General features: G+C 44.4%; 1 protein-coding gene across 2 annotated transcripts in view; it reads right to left on the bottom strand.

Annotated features, from left to right (window-relative positions):
• fgl1b (fibrinogen like 1B) overlaps window positions 1-5,713 on the bottom strand; it is a 24,519-nt gene extending 18,806 nt beyond the window's left edge. For both annotated transcript variants that reach the window (XM_043692133.1, XM_043692134.1), the window contains exon 1: window positions 5,659-5,713. The gene's annotated coding sequence lies outside the window, so the exon portion shown is untranslated. The remainder of the gene's footprint in view (window positions 1-5,658) is intronic.

Here is a 5,713-nt window from a genome sequence, read left to right as displayed (position 1 = left end):
CTTTAAGTGGCAATTGGATAGGTACATGGATGGGTGCTTAAGCTAGGACAAATGTTCGGCACAACATCGTGGGCCAAAGGGCCTGTTCTGTGCTGTATTGTTCTATGTTCTATTTATTGCCAATTCCTTATTGCTTTGGGGAGGGTGGTGAGCTGATTTATTGAACTGTTACATTCCATGCATTTAGGCACACTCACACTTCTGGGAGTGAGATCCAAGGATAGTGAAGGAATGGTGATATATTTCCAAGTTAGGGTGATGTGTGAGTTGGAGAGAGCTTGCAGGTGGTGGTGTTTCCATGTACTGGCTGCCTTTCTTTTTCTAGATGGTAGAGGTCACAGGTTTGGGAGGTGCCATTGAATGAGCCATTATGAGTTGCTGCAGTGCATCTTATGAATGATACACATTGCTGCAACTGTGCATAGATGGTGAAGGGAATGAATATCTATGGTGGCAGACAGGATGTCAATCAGCAGGCTGCTTTGGCCTGAGGGATTGTCAACTTTCCCCAGTATTGCTGGAACAACACCCATCAAGGCAAGTGGAGAATATTTTATCCCACTCCTAATTTGTGTGCTGTTGATGGTGGGCAATTATTGGGGAGATAAATGGTGAATTGCTCAACGCAGAATTCCCAATACTTACCCAGCCATTAATATGACTTGTTCAGTTCAGCTTTTTATCAATTATTGCTTGGAAATTATCATTGTTTGACACTTATGTGCCTCAGATGTTATTTACCACTGCATGAATTCTTTATGGGACCATTCTAAGCTCAATTACCTTTAGTTGCTTCATCAATGACCATCCCTTCATCATAAGGTCAGAAGTGGGAATGTTCGTTGAAGATTACACAATGCTTGGCAACATTCACAACTCCTCAGATTCTGAAGCAGTCAGTGTCCAAATGCAGCGAGGCCTGGACAATATCCAGGCTTGGGTTGAAGGTGGCAAGTAACATTTGAACCACACAAATACCAGGCAATGACCAGCAACAGAGAATATAGCCATCATCCCTTGACATTCAATCGCGTTACCATACTGAATGCCCCATGGTCAACATCCTCAGGGTCACCATTCATCAGAAACTGAACTTGACTTACCATATAAATATATTGGCAACAGGAGCAGATTAGAAGCTAAGAGTATTGCAGCAGATAACTCACCTCTTGACTCCCCAAAACATATCCATCTGCAAAGCACAAGTCAGGAGTGTAATGGAATATTCCCTGACTTGCCTGGATGGGTGCCGCTCCAACAACACTCAAGAAGCTTGACACCACCCAGGACAAAGAGCCCACTTGATTGGTATCACATCCACTAATAGCCACTCCCTTTGCCACCAATACTCTAGCAGGAATGTGCAAGGTGCACTAGAGTGTCTGTGAAGCTGCTCGATTGTTGGAAAAACTTAATTTATTCAGTTCTATCCTTCAGGTATCCATTATCAAGCAATCACAACAGATGAACAAATCCTGCCTTAGCAGTGTTGACAGGGGTTCAGTGGAAAGTACACTACAGCCTGTTGATAAAGTAAATTTACTTGAACATCTGAGCTGGCAATATTGAAGATGTAATGATTTGACTAGGGAACATATTCTGCTATGAAAAGCCAACAATTAAACAAAGTTAAAAGTGCATCATTTCATTCTCAATTCACAATGACAGAAGTTTCACAGCTACTTTATAGATGGTCGAGTTGAACGTATGGGGTACAAGATGTATCACCATTCAGCTGTTGAACAGGCAACCCAGTGACAACAGAACTCCTAAAATGCACTGTTTTGTAATAATGGTCAGAATCTTATAGAGGTCTGAGCGAGACGGTGAAATCTGTGGCAGAATCAGATGAGAAGTCTGATTGCAGTGTGTGCCTGGTGACTAGACAGAGCCTGATGATGCTGACTGTGTTCACAACAAGTTGAGTTACCTTCCCCACTTCCCATTCTCAAGAGCTAAAATGCAACTGGAAAATGGCTGTGACAAGCCCAAGATGAGTGGAGTGAATACCACTTTGATGGGTGGAATCATAAGATCCATTGCTCCTGTACATGAGGATGTTGAAGGGGCAAATGCACAACACATGTGTTTGTAAACATTTCTTTGCATATATGCAGTGCATGCAGAGTGAACATGCTGCTGCATAAAGTACAGGGCAAAGGCTGATTGCACCAAACCATTGGTGCCAGATAAACTATCATTGTCATCTCAGTGCTGCAGGAATTATCAACAATAATTTAAAAGGAAGCAAATGCTGCCCAAAAGCACTCCATCACCTGTGGAGTTTCTGAGGTGCTGTGGGACAGGGATTAACATTGTTGTATAAATGCAATCGGAAGTGGAATAGTTGAGACGGATCTGGGATGGGAAAGAGGTCAGAGTACAGCAGCCACTCCCTTTTTGATGTGATGTGTTAGACACTCAGCTGTTGAGGCACCTTCCCCAAGTTGGTGCAGATACTACGGCAGTACTGCAGTGTAAACTGGGTTTCCATAGCCTGAGTGGTCTAGATGAGCTCTCAGTTATATACTGGACATAGTGTGCTGCACAACCCTGCACAGTTGGTGTGTGGTAGATGCTGAAGGAATCAAGGAAATGGGAACAGTCATCCAAGGAGAAGGACTGTTTAAGAAGGGCGGTAAAGACAAGCCAGGGAACTATAGACCGGTGAGCCTGACCTCGGTGGTATGCAAGTTTTTGGAGGGAATCAAGACGGACAGGATGTACATGTATTTGGAAAGGCAAGGACTGGTTCGGGGTAGTCAACATGCTTTGTGCGTGGGAAATCATGTCTCACAAACTTGATTGAGTTTTCTGAAGAAGTAACAACGAAGATTATTGAGGGCAGAGCAGTAGATGTGATCTATATGGACTTCAGTAAGGCGTCCGACAAGGTTTCCCATGGGAGACTGATTAGCAAGGTTAGATCTCATGGAATACAGGGAGAACTAGCCATTTGGATACAGAACTGGCTCACAAAGGTAGAAGACAGAGGGTTGTGGTGGAGGGTTGTTTTTCAGACTGGAGGCCTGTGACCAGTGGAGTGCCACAAGGATTGGTGCTGGGCCCTCTACATTTTGTCATTTACATAAATTATTTGGATGCGAGCATAAGAGGTACAGTTAGTAAGTTTGCAGATGACACCAAAATTGGAGATATAGTGGACAGTGAAGAGGGTTACCTCCGATTACAACAGGATCTGGACCAGATGGGCCAATGAGCTGAGAAGTGGCAGATGGAGTTTAATTCAGATAAATGCGAGATACAGCATTTTGGGAAAGCAAATCTTAGCAGAATAGAGAGACCTTGGAGTGCAGGTTCATAGCTCCTTGAAAGGGGAGTCGCAGGTAAATAGGATAGTGAAGATGGTGTTTGTTATGCTTTCCTTTATTGGTCAGAGTATTGAGTACAGGAGTTGGGAGGTCATGTTGCGGCTGTAAGGACATTGGTTAAGCCACTGTTGGAATATTGCGTGCAATTCTGGTCTCTTTTTTTATTGGAAAGATGTTGTGAAACATGAAAGGGTTCAGAAAAGACTTGCAAGGATGTTGCCAGTCACCTGACCTGCACATCTTTGGACTGTGGGAGGAAACCGGAGCACCCGGAGGAAACCCACGCAGACACGGGGAGAATGTGCAAACTCCACACAGTCAGTCGCCTGAGGCGGGAATTGAACCTGGGTCTCTGGCGTTGTGAGGCAGCAGTGCTAACCACTGTGCCACCCCATCTGATGTTGCCAGGGTTGGAGGATCTGAGCTACAGGGAGAGGCTGAACAGGCTGTGGCTGTTTTCCCTGGAGCGTCGGAGGCTGAGGGGTGACCTTATAGAGGTTTACAAAATTATGAGGGGCATGGCTAGGATAAATAGACAAAGTCTTTTCCCTGGGATCAAGGATTCCAGAACTAGAGGGCATAGATTTAGGGTGAGAGGGGAAAGATATAAAAGAGACCCTAAGGGGCAACTTTTTCACGCAGAGGGTGGTACGTGTATGGAATGTGCTGCTAGAGGATGTGGTGGAGGCTGGTACAATTGCAACATTTAAGAGGCATTTGGATGGGTATATGAATAGGAAGGGTTTGGAGGGATATGAGCCAGGTGCTGGCAGGTGGGACTAGATTGGGTTGGGATATCTGGTCGACATGGATGGGTTGGACCAAAGGGTCTGTTTCCATGCTGTACATCTCTATGACACTATGACAATGTCATTGAACTGAAGGAAGTTTGCTTTGTGAATGACAGAATTTAGCAGCTGCATTGGGTGCTATAAGGCAGACGGGACCTGACTGACACCCTATTCCAGTAGATGTTAGCTGGGTGAAGGAGACCATCACGGATTGTCATGGTTAAGATGCTAACATTTGGTCTGCACTGTGGGACTGAACTGCATCCTGGATGTGTATACTTTGTGTCCCCTTTATCTGGCTGTCAACATAGGATTATATTTGGATTTGTCCGATTGCTTGTTGGAATAGTGCCGGTTGGCGTGGTGGCTCAGTGGTTAGCACTGCTGCCTCACAGCACCAGGGACCCGGGTTCAATTCCAGCCTTGGACGACTGTGTGGAGCTTGCACATTCTCCCCGTGTCTTCGTGGGTTTCCTCTGGGTGCTCCGGTTTCCTCCCACATTCGAAGATGTGCAGGTCAGGTGAATTGGCCATGCTAAATTGCCCATAGTGTCAGGTTCATTAGTCAGGAGTAAGTGTAGGGTGGGTTGCTCTTTGGAGGGTCGGTGTGGACTTGTTGGCCGAAGGGCCTGTATCCATATTGTAGGGATTCTAATCTTCTAATCTTGTCTGTATATGATGTTCCCCTACTAGAAAATGACAAGATGCAGGTCACCTGTGGACATTCCAGCTAACATCTACTGGAATAGGTTGTCAGTCAGGTCCGGTCTGCCCACAGTGACTGGAACTCGTTGAGGGTGGGTAGAGGAGACATATCTAAGGAGAGGTCTGATGTGTGACATTGTAGTTAAACAGTGACTCAGCTGTGAGAAAGGAGTTGCATGTGTGAGGAAGAGTTAGTCATGCTAGCTAGGTGCTGTGGGCAGCAATTGGCTTTGTGGCAGCTGTGCCATTACATTACTGGTGATGGGTAATGCTAGGCTGCCAACACTTGCCTGGGAGTGCAGCAGGCTTTGAAAGATGGCTTTGGCACAGGGATTGCTGGCTTTCCGACAACTGTCCATTGAGTGACGAGTTATTCTGGGAACAGTGTGTGGTTAGATGGGGCCAGAATCAGAAGGGAGGAACTCTGTCAGGGTGGACTAGATAGTTAATGTGACTATTTTATTAAGATAAGGTGAAAATTCTTGCTAGGCCTCACAGTTAAAATCCCTCTGAAAGTCTCAGTGCATTTAGAAAACAAAAAAAACAAAGATTCAATCTATTATGTTAGTACAAAAGACTTGTTTGGCTTGTCTTTTTGACAGATTCACTTTTAACAGATTTGTTTCTTCATTTAAAATAACTATTGATACCTTAAAAGTCAAATCATAATGTTTTGCAATATATATGACACCAAAATGCAAACAAATACTTGAAAAGCAAATGGTAAATTAAGAAAGCACTTAGCATTTTTATACATTTGGCATGACTTCAAACTTAGCCTGATTAATTACATTTTTACAGTGATAAACAAGATGGAGAACAAAACTCACCTGAACTATGGTAATATCTCATAAAGTATTCTCACAGTGCAGTCTGTGTTCGAAG

This window comes from Chiloscyllium plagiosum, chromosome 6, assembly GCF_004010195.1.
Source record: "Chiloscyllium plagiosum isolate BGI_BamShark_2017 chromosome 6, ASM401019v2, whole genome shotgun sequence".
In the NCBI taxonomy this organism is placed as follows: domain Eukaryota; kingdom Metazoa; phylum Chordata; class Chondrichthyes; order Orectolobiformes; family Hemiscylliidae; genus Chiloscyllium; species Chiloscyllium plagiosum.
The sequence above is the reverse complement of the archived record's forward strand: the minus strand, read 5'-3'. Positions and strand labels throughout refer to the sequence as shown.